We start from the raw sequence: 15682 nt of genomic DNA, 5'->3' as shown, positions 1-15682 counted from the left end.
GATAAATCTCTATTATTATCAATAACAAGTGCATATATCTTATAAATATTCAACACTTGTATGCACACTTTTAGGGGGAGTATATCCTATAGGTTGTGATTTTGAGACTAACATGTGTTCTAAGTTGTATCTCTTGTAGTCTTATGAAGTAATCAACATGTCTCCGGAAATATGCAATGCTTAAATATTTTAATTGATATTATTGTCAAAATTTTTATTCATTTAAGCTACCTACATGCATAATATAACTTAAACTTTTTATCTTGACATATTATCTAGTTATGCATATTTTTCTTTCTCATCATATGTATGCACACATATATGGGGAGTTTAGACTGTATTATGTGAGTTTTATAAATTATGATCCATGTGCTTTCATAGGCTACAATTGGTATCATTCATTTGTAGTGATATCAATACAATCGGTATCTTTTTAATTGGGTTATGATTTGTGAAGCTCTCTCTCATGTGCTCTAATGTTTTTTCCTTCGAGTTCAACATGTGCATATAGTTTTTTTGGAAGATTGTTGATAAAGAGGGAGAATTTTGATAACCAAAGCAAGATGCAAGTTGCAAGATGAATAATATGGAGGAGATTGTAGCTACTAGCAAGATGTCTAGGAATGCTGAAGTTGACAAAGGAGGAAGAGAAGAAGAAGCTCTTGCATGGGTCGATCAAAGGAGATAATGTCGATGGAGAAAGGGGAGCCATAACAAAAGAGGACTAAGTGGTAAGAATATGCATCCAAGTAACATAGTAAGGTTTTGTGCTTATTTATGATCTTTACATTTGATATCATTTATTATATGCCACTTGCTTTGGTTGTGTTATTATCAATCACCAAAAAGAAGAAGATTGTAGCAAAAATTGTCCTATTAGGCTATAATTGTGATTTTGAAGATTAATAACAACATAGTCAATAAAACTAACATGTTTGTCAAGAATATATGTTAGTAGGTCTCATGGATGCAATACATGAAGAAGCCACCACAGTCGGGATAAAGCTGGACTAAATTGGAGAAGTCGCAGGAAGATTTACCTCACCAGATCGTCCGGTGCTCTGGGTATCGAACTCATCGGAGCATATATGATAAAGGAGGAGAGAGGCCTGAAGACCTCACCAAAAGTTTCGGTGATTAGCAAATGTACATACCAGAGTATTTCTAACAGAGAAGGTTGTAGCTATTGAAGTTGAAGATCAAAGCATCAGATGGTTCGGTGATCAATGTGTTGCATACACCTGACAATGAACAATATAAAGGGACAAAAGGAGCTCAATACACTGGAAGGTCCGGTGTATGTGTTGTACACATCAAAGACTTAACACCAGACTAATTTACATAGAGAGGGTGCCAAATGTTGAAGAACGAAGTTTAAGACATCGGATAGTCCGGTGATGAAGCGGTGTGCACCGGATGCTTACACTAGAGTAATTTACACAAAGAAGAAGGAAAGACTTGGATGGCTCAGAATAACTCACGGGATAATCTGGTGATGGACTATTTACATTTCCGCGTTTTACATTCTTACAATTTACCTTCTTAAATAGGTTGCAAGCGATTTAATCAATAGAGTAGACTCACTAGATAAATTTAAAATATATTTAGATAGAAATTGATATAAATTTATCTTGTATAGTTTTAAGAGCTAAATAGATTTTAAGTGTTGTAATTCACCCACTCCTTAGAACGTCATGATCTCTTCAAACACCCATTTCCCTTTTTTCAGAGGAACATCACAACAATGCATGTAGCAGCTTAGCAGGTGACGACTGACGAGGTCGTTCCCGTGAATTTACACAGAAGAATGTTATATATACATATGTATATGTATGTATGTATATCCCATAGTTTGTACTAAGAGTATATATTTCTTGTTTGATTCACAGTTGATTTTGTTATAACTAAAGTATATATTATTTTATGTACTTATATACTTCTTTATAAGTGAAATATATATTTTTTCTGAGATGTATATATTGTTTTTAAGATATATATATATACTCTTTTCTAAGTATTTATTAAGGGGAAGTATGGACATCCGAAAATCTTACACACATCCATGGTTCCTCTTTTGCTAGCAGAAGTAATCTAGTCCCGCAACATGCCACATATACATGGGGGTGGTTACAAAATTCCAATGTCGGACATGGTTCGTAAGGGTGTGCCAACCAAATTGTTTTCTCACGGACTCCCTTACGTATTGGGACTTGGCACGTGTACGTGGCACTTGGTTTTGTACCCGAGGGTCCGGTTCATTTGTCCTTTACGATTCGAACAAATTCTGTAACAACTCTGGTCACGCTTCGTACGTAGTACCACACAGCACCGTTTGTCGAACTACGTCTAGGACCCGAACAAAACATCGTGACGTTCGACGTCAGCACCGTTGACTAACCTTGTTGACGCGGCCGTGCGTGCGACGTAGACCGCAGCAAGACCACGCGAGCGCGCCACCGGGCGGCGATGAGCGATCATCCGACGGCGCGAGGCGAGGCGACCCGCGAACGACCGGACGCGCCGGCCTCGTGGCTAGGCCACCGCCGCTGCGGCCGAGGAACCGTTAGGGTTCAAAACCCTCTCGCCCTCAACAGCTAACTGCTTCGGCTTGTGGGACTACGAAGTTGAATAGGATGAGATTGTTTTAGAGATATAAGATGTTTTTATAAGATGATACAAGTGGAATATTTAGTTTGATTTATAAAATAGTACATGAGAGTGTTTTATTGAATGTATAAGATGCACCTATGAATATATTTAGTTATAAAAAAATAAACACTACCCCTTAATATAACTTAATTTTTATAATATGATAATTTTATAATTATAATTATCAATAAATTATTCTAATTAGTACTAATCTATACTAATTATAATTAATTATGCCTTAATATATCACTATCCATCACTAATTATCATGATAATACTTAATTATGTCTAATAATATTTAAATGTAACTAATACATAACTAATTATTGTTAATTCTCACTAATACGTGTAACTACATGGGCTAACAGAGCTCGTACGATATCATTCGCTCAATTTTTTCGTATGAGATGGTTCAATATCTTAATAAAATATTTTTAGAATCTGTATTATCCTATTCTAAACGAGTTGATATTAATCAAAAACAAATATAACAGTATATATATATATATATATCATATTATTCTATACACATAGCATCTTATATACAGGTAATCAAACACTACCTTATTCGTCAGCGGCCTTTCTTTCGCCTAGCCCGCGGGGGAATGGCGGATCGGCACCTTGACCCGACGGCACCGACCGCCATCTCGCCGTGAAATTCCCCGCCGCTTTCCTTGTTCGCTGCGTGCCTCCACAGTTCTGTTTCCGGGTCATGTTTCTCACTCATCGTCACTTGTCATCCCGCTCCCTGGCAGATCCGGTAATCGCTAAACAGTCCTCTTCAAAACCAATGAACCACTGATATTGGTCGTTCAACGAGGCACTAGTTTCATCTCAAATCTGATATGGGCAACTACGACATGTAGTTCGTGAATTCAACGCGCAACATAATAAGTCATGGACTGCATGAGAAGATACATCAATAGTATACACATATATGACGTAACTACTGACTTCAACTACGAAATTTATTTACTCTGATAAAAATACGGGTTATGGGCTATTGTCATAGTCTTCTTTGATATCCCAAAGAAAATGGGAGTTGCTACTTTCAGTCACAAGCCACCCCTAGCAATTCACAATGACATCAGGGAGATATCTGAAAGGAGCCAAAACGGGCGAGGTTTTTTGAAAGCCGCCTCCTTCCTATCTCCTGTTCTTCCCCTTCCTCTGCCTCTGCCCAAACACACAACCGAAGCCGCCCGCGACGCAGTACTGCAAAAAGCCCCGTGCTTTTACCCCGCCTAGGGTTTCGGGCTGCCGGTCTCGCCTCTCCTCGCGCTCGCTTCGCGGTTCGCGCCATCTCTCACTCCCCATTTGATCCTCCCCGATCCCCCGATCTGGGGGTTATCCGGTTTGTAAGCGGCGGTGGCGGCCCTTTGATTATGTCTTTCAGGCGTTTCCGTGGGGGAGTCGTGGTGTAAAGTTTTGTTTTTTCCCATTTCCTGTGTGGTTTTAGGTGGCGGTCGTGTTGATGAGGTGGTTGCTGCGGTAGATGGGCGCGATGGCGGTGGTGAAGGTGGATGAGCACGAGGGGAGCGTGGAGAACACTCCGTCGGTATCGAAGTCAGGAAGTTGTGGGGGCAGTGCGCGGATGTTGCCTGTGGTGTCAAGCTCGGCGGACTCCGTCTCCGGCCGCAGGTAGTGCTCTCCGCCGCCGTGAACTGTCCGAGACTCTGTTGTTGGGCACTAGCGGTTGCTTACCTCACTGGGGCGCTTGCTAGCTTGGTTGATCGGGTTGTGGATCGAATGGGGTTGTTGTTCGCCTTGGAAAGGTGGTGTTTTGAATGGTTTGATTAGTTAGCAGATGTGGTTTGGTTAGATTGTGGAACTGTTCGCCTGTTCGTTTTATTCTCGAAAGTACGTTGCATTTTGGGTGCCATTCCGAATGGAAACCTGACTCTGATCTCTGGTGCTGTGTGGTGACTGTTTGGACAGCAAAGGTGGGAGCTTTTCACATGTATCATAGTGTTGTTGATAATATCTGTAGTTTGCCTCGAATTGTATAAGAGGATGCTGCACAAGCTGAAAGGTAAGTTCTACGCGACGGCGATTCGATCCCTGATGTTATATGGCGTCAAATGTTGGCCAACTAAAAGACGACATGTCTAACAGTTAAGTGTAGTAGAGATGCGTATGTTGCGATGGATTTGTAGCCATACAAGAAAGGATCAGATCCAAAATGATGATATACGTGATAGGGTAGGGGTAGCGCTAATTGAAGAAAAGCTTATCCCATATCGGTTGAGATGGTTTGGACATATCCAACGGAGACCTTTAGAGTCACCTGTGCATAGCGGAATATTGAGGTGCGCTGATAATGTGAAGAGAGACAGGGGTCGACCAAACCTAACATGGGATGAGTCTGTAAAGAGATACTTGAAGGAATGGAATACACCCAAAGAACTATTCACGGATAGAGGCGCGTGAAAATTAGCAATCCACATGATAGAACCATAACTTATACTCTAGTCTTCTTGTACCGTTATTACTTTATTTTTTGCTATTACTAGTACATTTATTATCATTATTATTTTCTCATCATCTTTTTAGTTGGATCTTGTGGGTTTCATCTCTAGTCTACCCCAACTTGCTTGGGACAAATGTTTTTTTGTTGTTGCTGCTGCTGCTGTTGCTGCTGCTGCTTCGAATTGTGACACATCTCAGAGTTTTGTAATTTTGAGAAACTCGTGGTGTTGAGAGTTGAGTTTGTCTTGACTGAAACTTGATGTCAAAGTGGTGTATTGATATTGATTTTGTAGGGGGGGGGGGATCAATATATTGAATGCTATACATTTTTTTTTGGAGATTTACTGCTCTAAAATGCTAGGTTTGGGATGCTATGTGTATTTGTTACATTTGTAAGACTGATACGTGATATATTTGTTCTCCTAGGGATTAAAATGCACTGTTGGTTCATTTGGTTTGGACGTTTCATATTCCAGGACTCCAGGTGCTGGGATGTAGTTGTTTGGAAAGGACACATGGGAATTCTAGTCCTCTATTTGTGGATATCTGATGCTTTCCTTCTGTCATTGTTGTGCCGGTTCATCGAATAATTTCGTTGAGTTGTGCTGTGCTGTCTTGGAAATGCGAATAATTTTCTTGCCTGAGGCATGTTTAAGGTACTTTGTAACGGTTGTTAACATGAGTAAGAGTGGTGATTTCTGTTGGTTTTAAAGGTCCGTGTTTCAGTCTTCACTTTTTGTAGCTTGCTTTGTGGTGTGGTGATACATGAAAGTCAGATCCAATTTGTTTATCTGATTCTTTTGTCGAATAACATTTGGAAAGGTTATCATATTCAGTACTTAGAAAAAAAATGTTCCATTTCTTTTAGAGTATGATGGTTTTTGATACAGAAAGCAGTTCTTTTATTCATTGTTATCTTGTTGATCATGTTTAGTAGCTTAACTTTGCAAAAGTGTGTAGACTCGTTCTTTGTTTTTGCTTAACTTGCTGTCAGTTCTGCCAATTGATTGTAGTCTCTACAAATTTGATATCATGGAATTATGCATCTCTAGATAAATGGTTGTTGAACTAATTTTACTAGTGGTGCGTGTTGTTGGAAGTTATTCTCTTATTCTATATTTCTATAGCTGAAAATTACACCCTAGTCGTGCACATAATGTATATCTTTCGGTTTCCCTTGCACTGGATGTGAGTAATGGCATATCAAGATGGCTATGTAGGATCAAAGGTTCCCTATTTAGATATGCCTAATTTATGAAGTTGGAATAAGGGCTTCACAGGAAGATAGGCTGATGGTAATATGGTAGTTAAGTTGTGCCCATTTTGAGGCCCACACTTAATTCATCATGTGGAACCCACTTATTTCCAGAATTTTTTTTTTTGGCCAAAGAGAACTTGTTTATCGTACTAACTCCCCACTATAACAAATGTTCGTCATGTCAATAAATATTAAGTTGTTCTAAGATTTTTACATGGTTCAAATCCTAATAAATCATTTCATGATTAAGCTGTTTGATGAAAGAACAACAGTTGAGGTTGAAAGTTGAGAAACAATCGAGAAATCCAAGCTATGAGAATTAATTTCTTTTCTGCAGTGCACTGTCTTGGATGTTGCTTCCTCAGTTGTCAGTCTGTACATTATACCTTGTCCTTTATATATTGTGCTGGATCCTAGTTAGTTTCTCATTACATGACTATTTATATCTCATTTTAATGTTGCTGATCAAATCTTACATATATCAGGCGAACAAGTGGTCCAGTAAGGAGAGCTAAGGGTGGCTGGACACAAGAAGAGGTATTTAAGTCTATTTTCTTATAACTCATTCCTACTTCATTTCCAATTAATTCAGTGTACCTTTAATAAAATTCCATCTCATGTATCTATATGGCATAATTAACTGTCCTTTTTAAAAATTATATTATATATAGTAGACATAGTAATCAGAATTAAATATCAATGACCTCCAACATATACAAAAATGGTTAACTGTTTTGTATATAGGCATCTGCCATTACTTTGCTCTGCTATTGCATCCATTTCTTTTCGTTTTTTGTTTCGGTGGGGTCCAGGGTGGTGTAATTGTCATTGCTGTGCTTCACTTCTGCTCCTGCCTGACCAGACTACTGTTAATGCTTCACTAACGCTGGGATTTTGTCTTTTCTATTTGAAAATTTTCATCTTTACTTCCAGCGCAAATGCACAGCTGTTGCTTATCTAGCTCTTGTTATGTGGCTGCAGGATGAAACATTACGGAAGGCAGTGGATGCTTTTAAGGGTAGACATTGGAAGAAGATAGGTTTGCTTTCCGCTTTATGCTCTGCATCCCTTACTGTGCATTCAACAGGCAATTTAGGAGAAAACTAGTAACCGCGCATTTCTTTTCCTTACGCATACTATCATTTTGTCACAAAGTTTGTCTATTTATTGGGTCAAGAAATATTTGACATTATGTATTTTTGCTTCGTGGAAGAGAGTCCTCAACTCCTCGTTGTTTTGCCTCCCAAGCTAGTTGCCTATTCACTCTTATCTCTTAGATAAATAGACTGGGTTGATTACTGCAGCAATAATTGAGGTGGTATCATATTTTTATCGTAAAAGGAAAAGGAAGTGGATAGGTAGGAATCTATAAATAAGAATGAATCAGGATATAATCTCATTAAGTTCTGTCTTGGACATTATTTTCTTCTTCGTTTTTCTTGGGTTGGCATTATCTTAGTAACAGGGTTGGTGACTGCGGTTCCAGTGATGTCATTTACACTTTAGCCTTGTTTGTGTTGCATCATAGTGGGTTTACAAGGCATGCTAGAATCATTTTTCTTTTATTTCTATTCTCCCCATTCTTGTTTTAAATGTTCAAGGTAGAACTCACGTTGTACCCCTTATATTAAGAGGATTCGAAGAGCATTCTTACAATTGTAGTTCATAACAGTGAAATTGAGCTAGTAAGTAGCCAGTAGATCCCTCCCCACCCCCACCCCCCCAAAAAAAAAATCACAAGTGTATTAAGCTAACTTCAGACCTGTTGCCTATGTATGTAGCTGAATCTTTCCCTGATCGAACAGAGGTACAATGTCTGCACAGATGGCAAGAGGTTCTTAATCCTGAACTTATAAAAGGTCCTTGGACCCAAGAGGTTTGTCAAATATTCATATTTTTTGTTCCACAAAATCAATGATTGCATGCTCTGCATTGTAATTTGTCTACTGAGTTCTTTTACAGGAAGATGATATCATTATCAATATGGTAAAGAAGCATGGCCCCCAAAAATGGTCTCTGTGATAGCAAGGTCACTAGATGGTCGCATTGGCAAGCAATGCCGAGAGAGGTATTCATCTAATGCCATACCTATGATATTTCCATAAACAAATTATTAGTGAAATGTCACATTCATATTTCATAGACCTCCAAGTTAGTCATTCTTCCTTTCATTATCTGAGATACAACAACAACAAAGCCTTTCAGTCCCAAACAAGTTGGGGTAGGTTAGAGATGAAACCCATAAGATCTTGAAAGTCTAGTCATGGCTCTGGCACGTGGATAGCTAACTTCCACGCACCCCTGTCCATGGCTAGTTCTTTGGTGATATTCCAGTCTTTCAGATCCCTCTTTACAGACTCCTCCCATGTCAAGTTTGGTCTACCTCGACCTCTCTTGACATTATCCGCACGCTTTATTTTTCCGCTATGTACATGCGCTTCTGAGGGCCTGCGTTGTATATGCCCAAACCATCTCAAACGATGTTGGACAAGCTTCTCTTCAATTGGTGCTACACCAACTCTATCACGTATGTCATCATTCCGAACCCGATCCTTTCTTGTGTGGCCACACATCCATCTCAGCATGCGCATCTCCGCTACACTCAACCGTTGGACATGTCGCCTTTTAGTTGGCCAACATTCTGCGCCATACAACATCGCAGGTCTAATTGCCGTCCTATAGAACCTGCCTTTTAGCTTCTGTGGTACTCTCTTGTCGCAGAGGACGCCGGAAGCTTGGCGCCACTTCATCCATCCGGCTTTGATTCGATGGCTCACATCTTCATCGATTTCACCATCCTTCTGCAGCATCGACCCCAAATATCGAAAGGTATCCTTCTGAGGTATCACCTGCCCGTCAAGGCAAACCTCATCCTCCTCGTGCCTAGTAGAAATTGGTCGGAGATAAATTGCAGAAATTGGTCAAAGAATGTTTCAGCATACTTCTGGGTAATATTATTTTTTATTTATAGTCAGGATGATGCAGCTACTAGGGAAACATTAATATAAAAAAATCATGATACATGTCCTAACTAAAAACCTTCCTGCCTTTTGGTCCCCAAACTCCAGTGGTGCAGCACTCCTGTGCAATTTCATCCCTGGAGCAGTGTATGTTTAGTTTACCATGGGGGACAGAAACTTTGATACACAAGGTATGAAGTTAAGGGATCTATTGACTTCGTCGTAGCCATGGTTTTCTGTTGTTGTGTGAAGCTCATAAAGGATGTTGTGATTTGCCCACAGCTGCACAATCATATGTAGATAACTTTTGGCATCCTTGGAATGTGAATAGCATGTGTCTTATATCCATATTTTTATTTATTTATAGGCAGAATGATGAATGTCATGTGTCTTATATCCATATTTTTTCTGGGTGCGAAGAAGGCCAAAAGTAGCAGGACTTCTTCATTAATCAGTTTAACTAGAATATCGTTTCTTACCAAAAACAAGATAAAATGGCTGGCAACTTTGTTTTTGGGCTATTAATTCAATAATGATTAATATGTAATATGAATATCTATAAGCACTGGAAGGTTTCTTGTATTTTTCATTGTTTTATTATAACTTTTCAAGAATAAAGAACTTAAAGCCATCTCACTTCACTTTTTATGGTACTCATAATTTAGGTGGCATAATCATTTGGATCCACAAATAAGGAAAGAGGCCTGGAGTGTTGAGGAGGAGGGTGTGCTTGCTAATGCTCATCGTGTGTATGGGAACAAATGGGCAGACATTGCAAAACTTCTTCCTGGAAGGTACTCAGTGTTTTTTTACAAGACTTTAGACAAACAGTGTTTTTGCTGTTATTTGAAAGATGTGCATGTGGTATCTAAGACACAAGTTATTCATTATAGAAATTCAGGAATTGTACTTGTCATGAAGACTTCATGTATTAGCTTTATAGAAATGTGGATCAACTGCTGGAATGAAATAATAGGACCTTTTTAGTGAGCATGTCTACTTGTCCGCTGTTGATATCCAGTTTGTTGAGCGTGTTTCCATGTGGGACTATTGTTAGGATGCCTCTTTTCTCACTAGTTAGACTTTTATAGTTGACGTTAAGTTTCGAGGTGGACTGTTGTGTACTTTCAAAGTTTTGTTATGTTTTCTTTTAGGGTTAGGGGTCCTTGTTTATGGTAAGTCCTCTATAAACCTTTTGTAATCTTTGTTTTCGATGTGTACGTTACTCTTGTTTTCTTGTCATAGTTGGGGTTTTGGGGGCCGGGGGGGGGGGGGGTGGATGCTCTGGATTTACAGGAGATAAGTGGGATGATGTATGAAACAGGTGCATGGACACGTATACTTAACATGGTAATGGAGCACTGCACTAGAAAATCTTGATGCTAGATTTGAAAAAGGAACTCAAATTCTTGACAAAATAGTGAAATACATATTGTTTCTGTACAATCATCTTTGTGCTCTACTATTTTTTCATTACCATAAATCATCTCATTGAATTAAACAATTTTTTACATTTTCAGCCTGTGTTGCTGTAAGTTTGTTCTTGTTTTCAGGACAGACAACTCGATAAAAAACCATTGGAATAGTTCGTTAAGAAAAAGGTTAGGTGACTATGATGCCAGCAGCACTCTGCCAGTTTCGGCGCATATCATTCATAATAGTTTGAAACATGCAAAGCTACCAACTGCCGGAAACCATAAGCATGCAAAGCTACCAACTGCCGGCAACCGTAAACATACAAAGCTACCAACTGCCGCAAACCATATTGACTTGAACAAGGAGCCCAGTATCAATTGGAAAACTCCCCCAGAAATAGTTGACCATTCTGTACATACATCTCGTCTTGCGATTTGAAAGATATTAAGAGCTGTTCAGATTTCCTTTCTCTTTCTATGCCAACTGCTCAGCCAGAAATTTTGTGCGAGGCATTAGTACCTGATGATTCTGCTATTACTTTAGTAATACAAGGGCTGAAAATTGATTGTGTTCATGAGATGGGTACAGAAATAAATTTTGTTTGTGAGGAGGGTCTGGAAATTAACTCGCTCAATGTGGAAGCACCTGAAGCTGAGCGCGTAACAGATACAATGGGGTGTTCAGGATCAGCTAAGGCAGAAGGCGAAACAGGCAACAATGTGTGCGAACTGTCCTTGCTGAATGAGTCTATCTCCTCCTTTGGTTCTCTTTGTTATCAGATACCTAAGCTAGAAGATATTGTCCCTAATGACTCCCCAGTTTTTTCTACACATCATGTACAAGAACACTTTGGGGATGGATTCCAATCACCCGTTGTCTATACTACTTCCGCTCCCATGGATGGAGACATATCTGACCAGCCAAGTGTTGAATCAATATTGAAGAGTGCAGCTGAAAAGTTCCCAGGTACTCCTTCGATATTAAGAAGAAGAAAAAGGGAGAAACCATCACATGCTCAAGATAGTAATTTGAAGATTGATATATTAAACAGTGATAGTTTTCATACACCCTTGAGAAAGTGTACTACAGAAAGCCCTCATTCGTTCAAAACTGCAACATTTTTGTCCTTGGGTCCTCCATGACAGAAAGGAAAATGAAGGACCATAAGATTGGATCGGAAACTTTAGCCAAGGACTTTGCACGCACCACCAAGCTAGACATGATTTAATACAAAGGTATTATTCATTTTCTTTTCAATTGGATGTCATCTGCATTTGCTGTACTGTGAGAAAGATGTCATCTGCGAGCTTAAGCTATCAAATGTACCTTGATTTTACCCAGTTGTGGTGCTACCAACCAGGACTCGAGCTCTGATTCTCACAAAAAAGTACATCGTTGTGTGTCGCTTTCAGTGTGGTCCTAGGTGGCCGTGAAGTTGCTTTCAGTAATACCTTTGGGTGGCCGGCCTTTGGTGCCTTTTCTCGACCTTTAAAGTAATACCATGGACTATCTTCCTCTATAGGTCGAGTTTTTTTTGAACGGAGGTCCTTGAAACGGTTTGATCATGAGACTTTTTTGTAATTTATTCTCTCTATCTTGCAGGAACAACTGGCAGTCTGCTGAAGTGGGAAAGAAGACCTGATGTGTCTGACTGTCCCTAAGCGCAAATAGGGACCACCCAGCCATCTCTCCTTGGTGGGGTGTACAAAGTCGTTTCTTATCCTAGTGATACTTTATAATTTTCTAGTTACATTCTGTGGGTTCACAGATGGTGATTCAACATTAGAAGGTGCACAACAGTGTACAAAGAAAAAGCATAGCTTTAGAAACTTACAGTTGAAAATGAAAAAGAATCGTCTCAGTGGAGTACCTGGACAGTGTTGTTTCTCCGTTTTTTGTACTCTGTTAGCGATGATGAAATGACACTGTTGCCCTCCCTATCTGAAGAACTGTGATAAATAATGTAAAATTGGGGGATAAGCATAATTTGATTGATCATTCATGCATTGTAATTTTGTTCTGCCTAGTTTCAGCCTAGTATGGTGTGATGCCAAACCGGGCTGCCTGTAACATGGCAGAATTTTCTGGGAATGTTTTCTATATGCCACAGTGGTGGCACATTCTGTTCTCAGTAGTTCGGTAAAATTTGTTGTGGCGACACATCCTGTTCTCACAAGTTGAAGTACAGGCTTCAATATTACTGACAATTCCTTCTGCACTTCTGTTTACATACGACAACAGCAAAAACAACACACCAAATGAAGTTACGGAGGTATAGTAGCTAGGAATTACGCAGCTGTCCTCAGTAGTCAGTAATTGAAGAGCGACCACACCCACAACATCCGTGAACGTGAACTAATATTTGGACTGCAAGCAGAAGGGCGAATTAGATCGATCGAGACCGACCGGTCGGCGTCTAGCACTCGGGCAGGTCGGCCGGCGGCGGCGGCAGCTTTTGGTTCCGCAGGCTCCCGTCTAGCTCCAGCCACACCATTTTCAGGCCCCAGCTCAGGTGCACCTCCAAGTGACAGTGCATGAACCACACGCCTGCACACGAAGCCGACGGTGTTGCGTTTCGCCCATATCATACGCGGATCGCAACCCATATCGGCACGCCGACGGTGTTGCGCTCGACGGGGTCGGCGAGGTTGAACTTGGCCGGGTCGTTCGCCGGGTCGAAGTTGCCGAACCCTTGGCCGACGACGTAGAAGTTGAAGCCGTGCGGGTGCAGCGGGTGGCTCTCGGCGCTGACGATGCTGATGTCCTTCATCACCAGCTCCTACGGTGTTGTTGAACGGCACCACCACCACCTTGGTCCCGTCCATCTCGTTGGTGTTGTTCGGCGGCGTGCCGGTGTAGTTGAACGGCACCGGCGGCTCGACGGGGAAGTCAGGGGAGTACACGCCGTAGTAGTGCGACTACAGCAACGCTGTTGTGGGGAGCACCATGGGGACGTTGTTGATGGACTCCGCGAGCCTCGGGCCCTGGCACGTCCCGTTGACGGCGCACGGGTGCGTGCCGAGGCCGACGGTGAAGAGGAACCGCCGGTCCACCCCCTGCGGCACGGCGGCCGGGTACTCGGCGCTCGCGAGGCTCCGGAGATTCGCGGTGTAGTTGGACACGAAGCTGGTGTCGTTGATCTGTGGCGGCGTGGCGTGGGAGTCCAAACCGGGAGGTTCTTGTTGAAGCATGACGAGGTGGGCTCCGCCGCGGGGTTCTCATACTCTCCACAATGCCGGCGACGGTTGTGTTGTTGTCGAAGGTCCCCTGGATCGTGCTGTACGGCCGCACCAGCATGTAGAAGTTGGCGTTGGGGTACGTCGGCAGCGCGGTGAGCAGGACGTTTGCGGTCTGGCCGTTCATGATGACGGTCATGAACGGTCAGCGGCTTGATGTAAAATCCCGTTCCGTTTCGGTGCCGTATCCTATTTTTTTCATTTCGTTTTCGTTTTTTCCCGTTCCCGTCTTTCCCGTTTTCGTTTTCGTCCGACTGAGAAAATGTGAAAGTGAAAACGGTAGGAGATTTTTCTGACCGTTTTCGTCCATTTTCACCTCTACGCTCACTTATGTCTTTGGTTGAGACTTATCACTTATGTTTATTATAAGCTCAAGTATCGAGTTAAGGTTTATGTGATTCTTTTTTAGAGGGGTACAAAACATGACGTACATAACTCACTTACATCACATTCACGTCTAACGCGCGCACACACGTGCATGTCCTAAGCATACACGTTACAGATATATTCTCGCTAAATGGGTACGTATGTGCATACCCCTAACTACTAAGGAAAAACCCCCGATGAGGCTCGTGGGTCGATCCCTGTCAGTCTGCCACTGAGAGCAAACCAACCGAGCTACTGCTCGGTCCTAAATCTTATATTGTTGTATCATCGTATCTTGTATTGTTTAAGTGAAATATTGATAAAAAATGATATATCATATGAATCGAAAAAGCATATGATATTTTTTTACTTTAATACGACTTGCTGATTGGATTGTTTCATTAAATTTATTAATTCAGTGTTATTTGAAGATAATGTTAAACTTATACATGTTGACATGTCTTGATGGTTCTGTAGGTCGGTGTTTCCATTTTGTGTTTTCGAATCCCGACCGATACCGGTATTTTTCCGATCGGATTGGTTCGTTTTCGACCCTCCGATTATGTCCGACCGTTTTTGTTTTTTCCCGTTCCCGCTTATCCCGTTTTCTTTTTCGTCCGACAGAGAAAATATGAAAGTGAAAACGGTTAAAGAGTTTTCCCAATGGTTCCCGTCCGTTTTCATCCCTATACGTACGCAGCCTAGCAGCTCAGCACGTCGTGTTCGCATCGCGTACCAAACAAAGTACTGCGTGATGTACGCCGGCCCGTCCGCCCGCCCGCCCGCTGAACAGCTGCCGGATCCCGCGCCTGCATGCATGCACGTACAAAAGCATTAGCTTCCGATCACGGCCGGGAGAGCGGTGGCTATGCAAGTGCACAACGGGTGTGTACACACCGGTTATGTTCGTGTGTTTTGAGATTCGTAAAAACCGTAAAACGGTAAAAGGTCAAGCCACCGGAACAAACGAATAAAAAATTAAAATATTTACACATCATATAAAATAATCAAAAAGTGTGGTCATCCCATCGGAAAAATGCATAAAAACTGAAACATTAAAAAACTAGAAAGCATGACAATCCTTCTGGAACTAACACATAGAAAATCAAAATATTTACACATCATAAAAAAAACCAGTAAATGTGGCTGATAAAACTGTAAAACTACCGCATTCCACCGGAATATGGCTGCACTGACAATTACGTTTACAAATCTATCATTTTCAATACTTTTCTTTGATTTGCTTCAAAATTGATGCATGAAATGTACCAATAGTCTAGATAGCCGGTGTGTGCACACTCTATTCTGGAAATTTTCCTTTCATTAAT

At 41.1% G+C, this 15682-nt stretch overlaps 2 pseudogenes; one reads left to right on the top strand and one right to left on the bottom strand.

Annotated features, from left to right (window-relative positions):
- Positions 1-3777: 3777 nt before the first annotated feature.
- On the top strand, positions 3778-12725 carry LOC133929019 (transcription factor MYB3R-2-like; annotated as a pseudogene).
- A 443-nt stretch (positions 12726-13168) lies between these two features.
- On the bottom strand, positions 13169-14127 carry LOC133929018 (laccase-12-like; annotated as a pseudogene).
- Positions 14128-15682: the final 1555 nt, after the last annotated feature.

The sequence above is a fragment of the Phragmites australis genome, chromosome 9 (genome assembly GCF_958298935.1).
Source record: "Phragmites australis chromosome 9, lpPhrAust1.1, whole genome shotgun sequence".
Taxonomy (NCBI): Eukaryota; Viridiplantae; Streptophyta; class Magnoliopsida; order Poales; family Poaceae; genus Phragmites; species Phragmites australis.
This window is presented reverse-complemented; position numbering and strand designations above follow the sequence as displayed.